Here is a 17,809-nt window from a genome sequence, read left to right as displayed (position 1 = left end):
CCTCATCAGGTGACTGATCACATGACTGAGATACTGAGTCCTGGTGGAGGTTTCCTTGCATCTCATTTGGAAGACTGCTGACAGGAATTGGCTGGACTGGATCAAGTGGCTGCTGTTGGAGCAAACTTTGAGCAAATCCTTGGCAATGAGAGGTCCCAATCCATTCGTGCATTATAATATTCCGAGTCTAAAAAGTTAAGCCTCAAAGAGAAATACCAGACAAGAATAAATAAAAGTTTGTAATAGAACCATGTATAAGAAATCTTATGAGTTTTGGAGGTTCTTCACCATGCAATCCTTCTATTATCTCATATTTTGTGAGGCAGTACTTTCATTGCCAAGGATTTGCCAGTATGATTGATGAGTTTGAATTAGTTGTCCAGGCACATGTCACAAAAGTCTGAAATGTTTCAAAATGAACAAGAATAAGCAAATTGCAACCACCACAATCAACAACTCCTTAGTTTAAACATTTTTTTTTAGACCTGAAGTTTGAACTTGTGAAAAAGAAAACCTTATTTCAGAGTTTTTTGTCTTGATGTGAATATGACATGCATTAACTCTGATACTGTCTAGACTTTTCATTTGAATTCTGAGTGTTTAGTGTAACTAAAAATGAAGGCCTAAAATGTATTAAAACTAAAATCCTTAAAAAGAGACACTTCTGATTTTCACAAAATTAGGCAAGTAACCAAAAAGTTGCATACAGTTAACTTTGCCAAAACAAATTCTTATTTTTTTCCAAGAAAGTTTGTTGACATGTGCCTGGACTGTTGTCTAGAACTGTAAAAAAAGAGTTAAGATGACGATGCAAGCAAGATTATAATTGTATAGATCTACAATGGCACATTTTAATGATTGATCAGTATACATTGATCAATATACCAGTATTTATAACTGTTAAATTGTAAATAGACATATAATTATAAAACTTTAATATTTGAATTCTGAAATGATGTTCTGTTTGATGTCTGCCATTGAATCCTTCATACTGCTGACGTTTTGACAATTTTGGATGGCAGAGATACGTTAGTTTGAATATTGGTTACTTTGAAATAATCAAATATTGTATCGATTACATAGAATGTTAACGAATCTGTCTCCGACGATGAGAGGAAACCACGACCAATTTTTTTGAGGTGAAGAATGTACCATTTTTATTTATTATATAGATACCTTTAGTCAAAACTTTAATGTATTTTGCATGGTTATTTACGTAAGACAATTTATTATAATGTGCCATTGTAGATTCATTTGTTCCTTACATTAAAGTGAAGTTTCTTTGGTGTGATGGTGTGTTTCTTTTGGACATATCTGCTGTCTGTTTTTACAAGTTTGCAGCACAGAACATTGCTATCATATCTTGTTGGATAAATTCACATTTTTTATTCTGTGATTCAAAACAAGTTTGTTATACTGTGTACCAGAAAAGTTAACTTGACATAATTTACTTCGGGATAGTTCAATTTGACCAGCTTTATGCTGTTGGGATTTCAATATTTTTGTAAGTGAAAAGAAAAATAACCAACGGTGTGTCTATTTTAAAAATTTAAATAATTGAAGATGCACTTTAAAATCTTTTTCTCAAGATAATTTTTTTTAATGTTTGTGAGAAGACAAAAAAAATCATCTAAGACTTGCTGCAAATTTATCTAAGTAGACAGCAGATATGTCCTTTGTACTTTGGCGAGGGGGTCAACTTAACTTTGAACTAACGAATGGCGCCCTCTTGCATGAGGTTTATTTTTTTAAGGTTACGCATTTTACTTACTTTTTTAAAGCCTATTAAGGGTGCCCTCATGGGACACGCTAAGATTTTGGAGTTCAACTTGATATAATCAAATTTTTAATTGAAATTAAGCAAGGCACAAGAGGGCGCCATTCAGTATAACTAAATGTTTTTTGTTCAAATTGCACTGTCTCAAGAGGGCGCCCTTTATGCTGTTAAAAAAAAACTAAAAAATATTTTAAAAATATTGTTGAAATATAAAGGGCGCCCTCTTGTGTATTACTTTCGAATTAAAAACTTGGTACTATTGCAATAAAATACAAGAGAGACATGCAAATTTGTGTTTGTACTCTATTTATTTGGCATTTGACCTGACCTTGACCTTGAACTTAAACTTGAACTTGGCCTTGAACTTGAACTTGGTCCGGCCAAAAAAAAAGCCCAACGCATACAAGTCCCCCCGAGGCGTGCACGCATGGTGTTCCCCGCCCACAGACACTGACAAGTCCAGCGAGTCGCCCTCTATCTACATCAACTCATGATCAGTTGATCTTAGTGCGCACTAACTCCCCAAACTTGAAGTCCAAATAATCGCAAATGACTTGGTTAACTCCAACATGATAAGGATCCTTATGAACTTCAACAATCAATTTACTTTTCTGACAAAGTCGATGCCTTATTAACCGTTTCAATTACTAAGTATTGCCACGGAAATAATATACCAACTATCACTCCGAAAATTGCCCAAGTAGAGATCTCTCTCACATCTACCCATGATTGTCTCACTCAACATTTCCATCGTTCGCTGTTGCATCATGTTTCTGATCCGTTTAAATGACATGCAATACAAACAGGCTACAATTTGCCAGCTTTCTCCGATATTTCCAATGCAATAAGATTTTAGGACATTTATCTCAGCTACCATTTACGTAAATAACTTCCACAATATAACTCTGAAATCTCCCTGCCGTTTAATCACATCAACATGTACAGTGATCAGTTCATCTCATGAGTGTGTCATTTCAAAATACGTATTATTCGTAAGATTTTCACAAGTAATTGTAAGTACAGTTTTGGTTTTGACGGACATGCACGTTTAACTTGAATTGGCAAGGACCAAAAAACCAATTCAGCAAATGTTTTACAGGAGGCAGACGTAACCTTGTAAGAGAAGGTAACAGTATTATCGTCAAATTTGATCTTCAAGCTCAAAAGCCTTGCCAATTTTGGAGAGCTTCTTTGTACTTGGGTAGTACATGTACATGCTGTACATGTACATGCTATGTACATGTACATGCTATGTACATGCTGTACATGTACATGTACATTGCATATTCCATCAGATATATACGACCACATAAATGCGTCAATTTGTTTATGTTTTCTGGCAGCACCGTTACTAGTTTTAAGAACGTCAGATTTTGCAGACAAAATATACTTGTGTCGAGTAAATTTAGGCTATTATTTGGACTTAAATTTAATGCAATATTTCAATTTGCACATTCGAATTTACCAAAGTTTTCTTGGTAGGATTTACAGGTTTTATGAAGTGAGATTTTCTGCCAAAACTTCAACCAACATTTTGGTTGGACAAGTCCAATTTCAAAGCAACTGTTTTCGTATTTCTACCTTGTACTCAGAAAGATAGAATTGTTGTTATTCTTTTAGTAAATGTTGCGCTTATTTTTGTCTCCTTTTTTGGACAAAGTTTACTTACGTACATTTTGTACAGTAAAGAGTCAACATGTGACATGTCTCAAATAGTCTTGATATATATGGGCAAATACACCGAAACGGTTCGTTCAGTGGAGGAAAGTGATCGCAATATTTTCTTCGTGCCATCATAAATATCTTCAAGACAGCTGTTGCATTTTGCACTCAATGTACATGTCCATGTACATGTACATTATTCAATTTATGCACTTGATGTACATGATGTACATGTTACAATCTAAAACAACCCACACATTTTGATTGGAAGTTTTATGAGAGAGAAATTGGTTGGACTGAAACACATTCGCAGTTTTTCTTTTGGATATCGCTTGATTACACACAGTAGTTCAATACTGAGTGATCTCTTTTCTTTTCTACCAACATCTGGCCAAACTCTTCACGAATCGTTTTTTTTTTCAAACTGACATTAGGCAAACCAAATCTACACACATTTTGTGCACTGAATGATTGCTAGCCTATAATGTCACACATTAGACTTTTGTCAAAGAACATTTTGGGGTTTTTCTTTCTTCGAGGAGTATTTCTGTTTATGTTTTACTCCCCATTTTCAACCTGATGTGCCCTTCTGAAGAACCATGCTATTTCCTGGTTAATGTGCAGTGGCGTAGCTCATGGGGATGGGAGGGGCCTTCTAACATGTGGAGGGGGCTGTCTGTCCAATTGGACGAAATGGGATCTATCAAAATCCCATGCTCGGCCCATATTTTGGCCAACCCAGATGGGCCCATATATGTACATGTATCAAAAGTAGCCGCCAACCTGTGCGGCAATGGTAAAGTTAAACCATCAATTTAAATTTGATGTAGGGCCCACATGGACGTATCAAAGGCTTCAATTTGCCCCCTCCCATTTTCTTGTGGCCCCTCCTTCATTCTAGCTACGCCACTGTTGATGTGGTGGCAATCTGCCCCTCAGCATCCTCAGAAGCTGTGGCATCATCATGACACAGGGACAGCCTTGTCCCGCCATGGCCATCCATGGTCAAGTTTAATTGAAGCTTTCATTAATTCATGCACTGTACTATGACAACATACATCCTCATCTGTTTTTGCTTGCTAAACCCACATGTGTATCATGGCATTTGGAGTAAACATACAGGGCGAGTCAAAAAGAAAGTGACCTGGATTAATGATTTTTTTTTCTTAAAAAGCGGTCAAATTTTCAACATCAATGAAATATGTCTTAATCACTGAAATTGATTCAGGCTTCCAGAGGAACCTATTTCTATTAATTTATAGCGGTTTATGGAATGCCATTGGAAGCTATTGAGTGGAGTGATAATTACAGATTACACACAGGCATTGAAATACAATGAGATTTTGATCATTTGGGTGAAGACTGAAACATTATCTTTTTTCTGTCAGATGTTGTGTTTTGAATCTGAGGAACAAGTAAAGTCAACTCTTTTATTTTTCTGAAATAGTGATGACGAGTTTCGTCAGTTTTTTTTGCAAATTTTCGTTCATTCATCGAGGTGGGAAAACGTCCATGTATTTCATGAGTATTCATCAGTTCGTAGAACGGTAAATGATCAGTGGTGGACAGCTGAATTGTGTGATCTTTTTATTAAAATAGACATAACTTGGGAATAGAGTACGCAAAATTGCGAGAAATTTTCAGTTACTAGTCAATGACACATACTTTATCCTATGTTATTTTTTTATGAAATGGAGCGAGCAACGTGTTTTAAAAGCCTTTTTTTCTCATTTGGTCACTTTCTTTTTGACTCACCCTGTATTGCTACATGTCTACATTACAACAGATATTGCACATTTATGCTCACATGCAAACCTAGGCAGGCCCCAGGACAAATTAACGGCAGTTTCTGAGATTGATTCTGCAACGAGACACTTGCTACTGACTCAGAAGGAATTTCAGTGATATTTAGGCATGCAGCACGCAAAACTGGGCAAAAGACTTCCTTGGTTTCTCGACTGACCAAAACGGATTGGATTGAAAATTACACTCACTTTATCTGCACTTTGTTTAGCAATTGAACTAGACCAACCTTTTTGTCTCGCAAACAATATTGAGTGCTCCTGCAGGATTCGAAAATGGAACACTGCCATAATTTAAAATCAAGATGACTGCGTATCAGAAGGATTGACACGGTTGTTTTTGGCTAAGTGAATTGCAAGTTTAAGTTAGTCAAATAAAAGAGCAGAATTTCAAAATAAGGCTCTTTCAAAGTATGCATTTTGTCAGAAACCATTCAATCAGCAAAACTGCCATTCATTTTAAGATTTATCCTGGGACCCGCCCCTTACAACCTATAAGACAAGACCGACCTTTCACTTTTGAAACACTTAACCCTTACCCTACTAGACCCTCCAACGCATGCCAATGTGTGCCTCAAGAAAATCTCCTATGTTTTTTGCATGGCCCTCCAATATCTGCCATGTCATTTCAAGGGTAACTGGACAGGCACTCCAATACATGCCACAGAGAACAATGAGAGTCCTCTGATAACAAAGTGAGTGCCCCCAGCTGGTCAGTATCAGGCACCCTCCAGGGCCTCCAACTCCTGCCAATTGGAGCCTTCACTGCTAAGACTTGTTATCTGCCAAATAACTGCAGCTGGAGGGCATTGGCATAACCAACTGACATGCAGTAAACTACCCTCAGAGAGTAAGGGTTAAAAGAGGAATGACAAAAAAGTACTAATTTTACAGGCTAAACCTACATGTATCTTTCTTGGGACAATGATATAAAATGTAATCCTCTTACAGTTACACAGAGCCTGGTGTACCTACATGAACTGAGATTCAACCCAATTGACGTCAACAAAATTAATAAGTCCTAGTTATTTTAGATCTCTCTGAGTATACCCCAGTAAAGGTTAATGGGTATAAAGTTAGGAACACTGTAAAAATGCATGCTTGCAAAAATATTCCATGGAAAAAAGGAAATATTCCTGTCCCAGTTGGCTATCAAGTTAAATTAGTTTGACTCACTTGTACATTTAGTTTATAGAACAAACCCTATAAAGACAAAAAAACCAGCTTGTTTTTTCCCTAGTGGGCTGACTATATTTCTATAAATTATTCAACTGACTTGAACCTTAATATTATTTTCTGGCTAAGAAAATGTGCAAGTTTTCCAATTTCATTTTATCATACTGAGCTGTCCTGAGTTGTTTATTTAAGTGTTTATTTACTCCTTAATTCAGTCATGTCAAAGGCGTCGTTTTTATGTTTTAGTAATTAGGTTTATGTACCTACATTTGTAATTTGGTTAAATTTATTTTATTTTCCAGATTTTGACCCTACGTACAATTTTGTATAATTTATTTATCACATCATGTTTAATTCACTGTTCACTGCATTGTACTCATTAATGTTCTCAGAGATGGTCTTTAGCGATATTTACATGACATGCAATGAATCATTACATATGACAGGAAAAAATATTCAGATGCTACACGCTCTGCTCAATGTTAAAAATAATGCATTCAAACTCTGTGACGTATTTATTTGCTGCAATATTGAATTAAAGAGGTTTGCTGAAGTTTGCCTTTAACAGAATTGTTAATATTACCTTTTAGCTTGTTGATAATAACAAATGAAAATACTAAGAGTAGTTTGATCAATTTTAAGAGACTAAAGAGACTGAAGAGCTCGCATATTTGCTTAGAAACCTGCCCTACATTTGTATGTTCGTGCAGCCTTCTTAGTACTAAACGGAATCTAAACTTGACCTGAACAATGACTAAAAAAACCTTTGACTTTTCTTTTTAACCCTTTAGTGACCTTAGCCACCAGAGAACTGAATTGCCTGTGGCAAAGAATGACCAACATTTTCTGATTTTTTTTTAATCGCTGATTAGCTATTTTAGTATTCGAAAAAAAATTACATTTCACATATATTTTCCTTGAATAAGAACTGCATTTTCAACAGGATTTTAGTTGGTTTAGCATTCAAATAAGTCCCAATTCACAATACCAGCCTAGTCTTCTTCAGTCTGGAAAATGCACGTGGAGAAGTAGCGTTGCACACCGAGAGAAGTGTGGTCACTAAAGGGTTAAAGCATGGAGCATAGCTAGTCTTCAGTCTGTGGCAATACCAACATGTGTCCTGAAAGATCTTCACCTCATTTGACAAATGACACACTACCGTTACGCCCCAAAGACCATATTTCTAGAATTTCAGTTTTGGTCAAGTTAAAATTAGATTCAAGTGTGTCAGTTTGATGCAAAGTGCGATATCACTTTGCACTTTTTATTTTGGCAAAGTCATGAGATAGTGAGAAATAAATTTTAGTCCTCTGCTAGTGAGACAAGATAAATTAATTTCAATGTCAGATTGGTTTCAGCAACCTTTTCAAAGATTCACAATTGTGAGTGTTTGTTTCTTGGCAAGTGGCACCAATTTGGTCTAACTCGGAGCAGACCAACTTTATGGTAGGTTCTGTAAAATCTACTCAATGTTTGACTTCTTTGCAGGAAGATTTACAATTGTCAGATATCAGACTTGTATTCAATTACTGCTCTCTGATGAGATGTTGAACACAAACGACTTACAGGGATAGTTTTCAGGTTCATGTTCTAGTACCGGTACACTTAGAGCATAGGATAACTTTCTTCTGCATGGAAGTGTACAACACTGAATTTTCTTTTCTGAGGTAGCGTGCAAAGGTGCAAACTGGCCAATAAGACAAAATAAAACTGAGTATTTCAAAGCTTTGATTTAAAGTCAAAGCTAAGGTGAAGATCTTCCAGGACTCTCAAAGACATTCAAAGTTAAATGTCTTCTTCTTAGTTTTTAAAATCAGTTGAATAACGAATACTAACAGGTGGACACAATGGCACGGCCTTTGTTTTAACGTCTCATTTCTCACTTAAAAAAATGCATACTGACAGAGAATGAGAATGAAACAATTTCAGTTTTGTGCTGAAAGGAGTCGTGCATCTGAAAAGAGCTTTTGCTTCAAGGCTTTTCAGCTTAATCTGTGTCAATATTAAACAAAGATAGAACTGCTTTTATTGCAAGCCTAGATTTCCAAGGCTTCTTTGAAAGTGCACGTTAATTTCCAATTGCTCAAGAGCACACTTTGATATGGCTCTCGATCACTGCAGACAAGTGAGCAGCTCAGATCACAAAGTCGTGATAACAAAAGATCCTCTTAAACAGACTTGGCAGGGGATTTCCCCATGCAACCACCTATCAGGTAGGTGATGAATCTATGGGGGGCTGCAGTGATTGCTCAAGCCCAAGGTTTTATCCAATCATAGGATTGGAGTGCAGAGGTCAGAACATTTGATCATGAGTTGAGTAGCAGCACTTTGAGTGCTTGCAGCGAGTGTCGAGAAAGTTTACTGAGATTGGTTGAGATGTTTGCGCACCAGTACACTGGTTGCATCTCTGTATGATTGTAGGACTCAATGGGCACTCATGAGAAGAGTGTTGACATCTCTTCGGCAATATCAAAAGTTAGTCGATCAGTTCCTAGAATTGTCATGTCAAAGCCTTCGTCCAACTTTGACTACAGATGACAAAAAGCTGACATTTCGTTTCTCTTACTCTATTTTTTCAAGCGCCAGATTGAGGCTAATTGGTATTGCCACAGACTGAAGACTATAATGCACAATACTGTTTTCCTGTAATGCAGACAGATAGCGTTTACTCCTAGCCATGAGATACACATTTTACTGTTGGGTTTAGCAAGCAATGAGGATGTACACAGTGCATGAATTCATTCTACAAACTTCAATTAAACTTACCATGGAACCATCTGGCAGGACTGGCTCCCTGTGTCTGACACCACAGCTTCTATTTGTTAGGATGCAGGGGGCTTTTTTTGTCCACCACATCTTCCATCTGGCCAGGAAACAGCATGGTTCTCCCCCTCTGCACACCAGGACTTATCCCCTACAATTTGAAGAGTTTGGCCTTCTCTCCTTTTTTTTTCAAAGTTTCTTAAAATGTTCTCTCCGTTCTTTCTTTCGTACAGCAGTTTTGACGATAAATATGATGGCAATAGCCCATTCTTTGCTTTTTTTAATTGAATGAGAATTTGACTCCTTTGTGTTTTTAAAAGAGCATTGAATTTTTAAAAGTCTCTTTTAAAGTTGCTTTGAAGTGAGGATGATTTTCTCCTTCAGTTTTTTCTCTTTTTTTTTACGACACCAAAATTTCGCATTTTGAATATTTCAGGCAGAGAAGCTGCCTTTTTTTAAATTTGGGAATTTTGTATATCGCTCGCTTATGTTTATCAAGTTAAGATTCATATGCTGCCAAAAACACAAATATTATTGGCAAACTCATTTTTTTAAAGTGACACATCAGATGCTGAATTTAGAGCAGATTTGACGTTTGATTCAGTTAATTTTAACGATTTCCTTTTGATATTTCCTTATTTTTATCCGTGCATGTCTAAGATTTGAACACACTCTATGAGAGAACTGATTGTACATGATGACACAATAAAAGGCAATGAGATTTCAGAGTTATACCATGGAAGTTATTCACATAAATAGCGGCTGAAACACCTGTCCGAAAATCAAACCGCATTGAAGAACATCAGATATACCAACAACAGTATCCATTTGTTAGCAGATCATTTGGATCAACATGACGCCATGGAACTATTGAAATGCAAGCGGGACATCAAGAGTAGATGCTCGATTGATCCCTAGATTTGCAATCTCCAGAGTGATAGATGGTACATAATTTCCACAGCAACACTCGGTAAAGAAACAGCCAAAAAGACATCTCCTTTGCAGAAAGGCAAACTAATTGTCAAAGTTCAAAAGGATCCTTACCATGTTGAAGTCGACCAAGTCATCCACGATTATCCAGACCACAAGATCAGGAAGCTAGCACACACCTTGAACAACCAACCACTCGTCAATGCAGACAGGGGCAACTCACCAGACGAGCCGGCATCTGCGGGCGGGGAACACCACACGTGCACGCCCCGGGGGGACTTGCATGCGTTGGGCTCAAGTGTATCAGAACATTGCCTGTTGGTAAAATGTCAAGTATATTGGTTGGTTACTCAACAAATTATCATAAAAGACTATGTAATGTACATATATGTACAGCCAGCACCGGAAGCATCATTTTTTTCTGTTCATTTTTTAGAGCGAGGATAAAGTTTTGATCATTGGCTCTCAGTAAGTAATGAACAGTGGTTAGCATTTGTTTTTGTATTGCTTGACACATGAACAAGTAAAAACTGCTTTTTTGAGGTAGTCAACATGTGCACTTGTGCAAAAACAGCTTCGTGAAAAGGAAATTGTCCAAATAACAGTTATATTTGTGATTTTCTGAGGTTTTCGCTTTGAAATTGAAAATTCACAGTTTGCAACTTTTTGGAACATGTGTGATTAACACCAATATTTTTCATTCACAGCCAAACTTTGTCTTTCTACATTGGACCAGTGCTGGCTATACTTGATAAACAAAAGCTGGGTACAAGATTGGCATGGCTGCTGATAGTAGGTAGCTAAGTTATGATGTACTGGAAAATGCATCAACGATTTTGAAAACTCATTTCTGAAGACAAATTTGAAGATATACATGTACATGTAGAAACAAAAAGTTAATTTTGTATATTTGTTGGCAATATTGGATTTTTGACAGAGTATTTCCAGCTCATAGTTTTAATGCAAGGAAATTCGGATTCGGGGAATTTAAAACAGTTTTTGATTTAAATTTGAACCAAATTTTAGTCTAAATGAGAGATTTTGGGTTCAATAAAGCAAATATCAAAAGTTTGGTTCAAAGAAGTGGGTTCAAATTGTGTGCAAACATAGTTTGTTTTTAAAGAATTTTGTTCGAGAGAAACCAATCTTGCACCCAGCTATAATACCAATCAGGCAATGTCATAAAGAAATGTTTCAGATTAAAACTTCAATTCAACGTAACCAGCTCTCTCTCTGTTATAAACATTGTATCATAAACATTTCTCTACGTGAGGATTTTCTGCATTTTGAGCAGTCCTTGGTTTTAGCGAATCTTGTCCAAGAAATTGTTTGATTCTTTCAAGAATGCACCAAAAAAGAATGCAACTTTAGGAAATTGAAATGCAGCGCTCAAACTGTCCTTTTTTTGCAATAAGTGATCATTTCAAGCTAATGAACAGAACGGAATATGGTCAATGAAACTAGTGCCTAATCACTTTTATGAACCGTGCCTGAACAACTGACTGCTGTGAGAGGCTGGTTACGTGTCATTTGTAGAGGCCTCTCCTCCATCTTCATGAACTGTGGTTTGATTTGATCTCAGCTACATGTATGAGTGCCATCAATCATACATGTAGATTCACCAAAAGAATGTTATGGTTTGAAGGCTTTTGTGCCACAATTTTCTTTGCAGACAATATTTTAGAGAATCATGTCCAAATGGTTTTTTTTTTCATGATGACTTTTCTGCTAATTTATCATCAAATGTTGTGAACGACAAATTTTGCATCAGCTTTTCAATATTCTTGAAGTCTTTCAAACTGTGGTTACCAAAGGCAACCCATTCAGCATAAAGGCCACAGAGGTGATTTCTGAAGACCTCTAGTGAACTTAAGGAAAGAGAGACCTCTACTTCTTAAATATAAGAACTTCCATTTCAAAAGAGTTCCGTTTCAAAAGAGTTCCGTTTCAAAAATGTTCCGTTTCAAAAGAGTTCCGTGTCAAAAGATTTCCAATCCAAAAGAGTTCCATTGCAAAAGAGTTCCATGTCAAAAGAGTTCCATGTCAAAAGAGTTCCGTTTCAACAGAGTTCCGTGTCAAAAGAGTTCCATTTCAAAAGAGTTCCATCTCAAAAGAGTTCTGATTCAATAAAGTTCCATTTCAAAAGAGTTTCTTGTTAAAAGAGTTCCATTTCAAAAACGTTCCATGCCAATATAGTTCAAGCTCAAGAGAGTTCCATTTCACAAGAGTTCCATTTCATGAGAGTTCTATTTCACGAGAGTTCCATTTCAAAAGAGGCTTCCATTTCCAAAGAGGTCTTCAAAAGTTTCTGCCAGATTGCAATCAATCAATGTGAATCATCCAGTGTTTTTGAGTCTAGCAGAGTCTGGCCAAAAAAAACCTCTGGTGTATGACACGTATTTTTCCCATATCATTTCTCAACAATCTTTGAAGCCCTTGGTGTGACTGGCGAAGGCAAAACGCTCAAAGAGTTGGGCATCCTTGGAGTCACTCTTTGTCCAGTTGGAAGGAAAAACACAGCTCTTCAAGCAGTTCCTGTGGACCTTTCACTTGTCTGGCAAAAAATGAGAAACCGCAACTCATGGCACTGTGAGATTGAGAGTCTAAAGGCAACTGATTTTTGGAGGAAGTCAATTCAAGTGAGCTCTGGTCTTGCTGGCAACGGTGTAGCTGCTGAATTCTGTACAGAATTCTGCACAGATCCAATGTACTAGTAGAAGGGAACATGTGATGAATGCATCCCATGACATCCGAACAAGACATATCTCCTGTTCATCGCAGACTGTTTCCCGGTGGCTCATCAGATCCAGTGTTGAGTTTCAGTAGCTTGCAATTCAGTGAGCAGCCTGCTGCAGTGACATCTGGCAGTGTATGAGAAAGTAGGATTTCTCTTGACTCTAGAGAGAAGAGCGCCCTCAAAGTAAATGGATGGGCTTGGTGGGGAGTGGACTGCTGGTTTGCTAGAGTGGTGCTGAGTCACAGAATCTGTGTGTCAAATCAGACAAACAAACAATAGAAGGATATGCAATTGGTTTGTAATGATTTAGTGGAACACCATACCTGCCAACATACGTGACTGCTGGATGGCGGTCCAAGGATTTGTAATTTTAAAATGTCCAAAAACGTGAAATGTGTTTAGGTTTTCCACGTAGCCTAGTTTTCATTTTGAAAATTCTCACAAATGACAAAGACTTTCTTTTTTTATTGTCTGAGAAGTTATTAAGTAGTTTGTAAAGTTAGTTACGGGTACCAGATCCCATAATCTTGAACTGGTTCCTAACATCAGCGGTCGGATACTGCGAGCCACTATTTTTCCTCGTTATCTACGGTGAATATCAAATTGGTGAAAAGTGTTCCCAATATTTTATAAAAAACCAGAACATATTGATTATTTTTCAATCTGAAAACTTCAAAAAAGGGATGATTCCCATTTAAAAAGGGAAAGTTAGCAGGTATGAAACACTGCAACTTTGTTCAATAAATTTCGACTGGGGATGGAAATCTGATCTGTGACACTGTCAAAGGATACAATTTGTACTTATCATTTAAGGTTTATAAATGTAGTTATTTCACTTTTGGCAGGACGAACACACAAGATCTACGGCCCAAAATCTTTGGCAATGTAGGTCCAAAGGTTGATTGACCCAATTCAAGAGATCTTTTCAATCCAATGTCCTCATCACATACATCAAAACATTACTAACCTTCTGTATATGGTTCTTGTGCCTGGCATGATCATGACAGTTGAAGAAGGTTTGGCGACAGCAAGTACATCTGACATCTATGTCTGGGTTAGCGATCTATTGGTAAGTAAACAAATTTGTAGCTGTTAAATATATCTCTTTGAACCATTTCAATATGACACCTCACATGCAGCCTGGATGAATAGACTAATCTATTAAGCAGAAAGAATGTTGCAACCTGACGCCACTTTTACCTTCATATAACGTATCATCTCAATAAAAGTCAGTAATTGCAGAAATGTTGTTAAGACATTTTGCTCTTAACTCTCCTGTAGTTAGACCATTCGAAACACCTCAAAATCTGGGTGCTGGCAAATTGGAGGGGAAAAATGCTGGACCTTTTAAAATCCTCTAGAATTTATTGTTACTGCACTACCACACCTTTCAATTCCTTTTGAAAGGTATTGAAATGCAACTTACTGAATTTGCCCACAGAGTTGCTTCATCTTTGGAAACCTTTCGAAAAGTCCCAAAGTTCCAGCACTATTTCACCTTTCAAAACCCTTTTAGTCGGGCAAATTTAAACAGTTTTGAAAGCTCTGATAATTCTCTTTGCCAATTGTAATGTTGATAAATCTGGGACTAAGGAACATTTCCAACTTTGTTTCGAAATACTTAGAAAATATTCTTGACTCTCCATAGATAGTCCACTGGTGCAAGATTTTGACCTTATGTTCAGACTCTACAGCCTCAGGAAAATTTACCTGGGGATCACCAAAGTTATAGGTTAAGTTCACCATGCGGTTTTCAAAATATTTTTGTCTTCCGATTTAATCTGAAGAGGCCAAGATAACTTAAATGTAACGGATAATGAGTAGACTGGATCACGTTTGTAAACACATGTGCATTTCAAACGATAATAGGGAGACAGGAACTAGCGCAGCTTTTATGGCGGATACCAGTTCAAGCTGGTTCCCGATTCCCTTTTACAGTTCGAAATGCACATGTATGTGTTTACAAACGTGACTCATTATCATAATCGATGCATCGCGCGCGCTCGGTAACGGAATCGCACTCGGGTTACGGGGACCATCGAATGTACGCTGGGCATGAAGAAGAAATCACGTTGTTCAAACATTAAACACGATCGGAAATTTAACGTGTTCAAGATCGCGAGGGGAGCTCTCCGAAATGAATGAAAAATTTCACTTTTTTCCAGATCGTAAGTAAACTTCAGTACAACCATCTTAATCATCGATGTCTACTTGTACCTCAGGTGGCATATCTAGTAATTTGGAGGCCGTTTTGAAGGTGAAATCTGATGTTTTTTGTTGGAAAATGTTGGTTTTTGGGACGGTGTTGTCCAGCTCGCGGTATTAGCTTGGACCCTACTATCGCCAGACCATGTCTTAAAAAAGGCGATAAGTTGGGTCCAAGTTACTCGGACTACTGAACAGCACTATTAGTATTACTAACATGTCTAAATGTGAAAATAAAAACTGGACAAAGTTCTACATTTTCGGGTGCAGGTTCCATTGTGTGGCCTTTATTTGCAGAGGTAGTCTAGCCCCATAAATGATTCTGACTATTCCTGATCCTAGGAATAGTCAGAATCTTTTGGTCTGGTAACCGGACTTCCGCTGGGCCTGCAGCGTGCGTCCTGCACGCGTGATTAATCGATTGACAGGTGAACGATCTGCGCGAGGGCATTGTTCAGTTGGACCATGGAGATAGCTCCATGGTTGGACCAAGTTGCCAAGAAGGCTCCAGAAAATGTCGTAAATTACGCAGCAGCTGGGCAACTGACACTGGCAGCAGGTTCTAATTTTGTTATTAAGAGGGTAAGTGTATTTTTAAAGCATAAATGAACGGGGTTTGAAGTCGCAATGTGGAAATCCAGTCCTTCATTTAAAGAAAATCCAGGAGAGCTATAAATCGCTCTCCTCAAATATTCGAGGAGAGCAAATCGCTCTCCTTAAAATCTACGGATAAACAGCGGTAAAACGACGGGTTACCATTGTTTTTGTTTTATTTTGAATATAAGGATTTATTCAAGGGGCTGCATTATTATTAGTTTTTGCATAATAACATATGCTCAAGTTGCGTTACTTTTTTCGTTTTTGTAACTGTAAGACAAGGTAAAATTTATTTTAAAAAACTAACTAAATGGAGATTAATAAAAGGTTTGACTACTGCTCAGGCTTTCATTTTTTAATACAGGTGTCAGTTGGTTCATCACTTGATTATACTTGGAAAATGGAGAGTTAATAAACGGCACATAAAGCAACTGAAAAATTGCTTTCAGATTCGTTAAAATTATATGAAATTTTCAGCCTGAACTATTTCAATTGCTCTGCGAAAGCTTCACAAAAAGGGCCTCAAAATGACACAAACTTGCCTTAAGTTTTATCGAAAATATCTGCCGTCGATAATCTTAAAAATAACGGAAAATGCAGGTCAAGTATGCCATATACACAATGCTAGTCACGACGAGAAACTGGCTAACAACATCTGAACTTCGCACTAGTACGAGCGTTTGTGATGCACTGTGTGTGGTGGGCCGGCAATGAGACTCGTTTCACGGTATAGGATTTCGGTGAAACACGCTGCATCGTTTCACTTCACATACCAGTAAACTTCCTCAAAATAAATTCATGAACACGGGAAATACATACACAGACAAGAGAGATCAAGTTTTGTGAATAAGCTTGCAAAGATCGTCCTTCTCAATCGTTGTTTTCTTGGCATTTTTACGACGTCTATTCCGTCCAGCCTGCACGCGAAACACTGTACGGCAGGCAGTGCATTGCACCGCGCAGGACTATTACATTGACTGGTTACCGCATTTTCATCATGCCTTCTGCTTCATTGGGACTTAGTGCGCGGCGCAGCGGGAACCAGTCATTGCTGCACTTGCACGTACGGGCCCACGTGTTTTCATGCAGCTCTACGCGATATGCAGATTGTGCACGCACAGTATACAACCGCTGTACACACACGATCTTATACAGTACGTACGAGCTCGGTGTTCGTTCATTTTTAGCGATGTCCAGCGGCATATTAACGCGAGTTTGGGCATTATACCAACGAAAAATACGTGTAGCTTAAGACTTAAAATCCTTTGCGTTTTTATCACTTCTTATTTTTAAACTTCCCGTGTTTGACGAGCCCTCTTTTGGATTTCTGAGGAGCGCTATTTTTAGCGCTCCTTCGAGACAGTCGAGGAGCGCAGTAGGAGCGCCTGCGCGATCGCGCTCCTTAAAAATGAAGGACTGGAAATCACTTTCAAAATTTCGCCGAGTCAGTTTCCAAGATGGTGGCTGTGTGGCCTATGTTTACGGAGGCAGTCCAGTAAACTGGCCACATTTATGGGGCTACGGCTGACCATGCTCAGCTCGAGTTCTCATGGTTCTTGCAATGAGTTTCACACGCTTGAATTTTTGTCCGGAAAATGGGCAACATATTTACATGTAATTTAAAATTGAAAATTAGTTGGGAAAAGACCTAAACAACACTTACTTTAATTAGAACAAGTACACATTTATCTTGGTGTACTAAATATTACTTACATGTGTAAGGTTGGTGGAAGAACGCTCCTGCTTTGATAAATTCTGCCAAATCACGCAGAAAATTGCCACGTGCAGACGTGTTTCTTGGCACGTTTGATAGTTCGAGCAGTAATAGCCCGCATAAAGCAAACATGGTTTATTTCATTCCTCCATCAGATCCACTGAGTGACACATGGTTGGGGGCAGCAGGGCGGGGACTTCTACCAAAAAGTGGGGTGTATGCATGGCCCTTTATTATTTTAATTAATTAATTGTTACAAAAATTGCTGGAGACAATCGGGGAGGGTTAGATAAAAACACCTTTGATCTCAAGACTGAGAACATGGCTTTGAAAAAAATGCCCAACCTATAAAATAAATGCCATGACAAGAAATAAAAGACGGTGCACTTGTTAATTCTTGGTGGATTTAACATTTAATTCCTCTCACGTTTAATCTTTTACGTAAT

General features: G+C 37.7%; 1 long non-coding RNA gene across 1 annotated transcript; it reads right to left on the bottom strand.

Annotated features, from left to right (window-relative positions):
- Positions 1-7,366: 7,366 nt before the first annotated feature.
- Positions 7,367-17,450, bottom strand: LOC119727621. Its single transcript, XR_005270991.1, has 3 exons — positions 17,363-17,450; positions 13,815-13,910; positions 7,367-13,095 (listed from the first exon to the last, which is right to left on the bottom strand). It is a non-coding gene; the product is annotated as an uncharacterized LOC119727621 (long non-coding RNA).
- Between the last annotated feature and the right edge of the window lie 359 nt (positions 17,451-17,809).

This window comes from Patiria miniata, unplaced genomic scaffold, assembly GCF_015706575.1.
Source record: "Patiria miniata isolate m_02_andy unplaced genomic scaffold, ASM1570657v1 HiC_scaffold_20, whole genome shotgun sequence".
Taxonomy (NCBI): domain Eukaryota; kingdom Metazoa; phylum Echinodermata; class Asteroidea; order Valvatida; family Asterinidae; genus Patiria; species Patiria miniata.
Note: the sequence above shows the minus strand (reverse complement) of the source record. Positions and strands in the feature narration are given on the sequence as shown.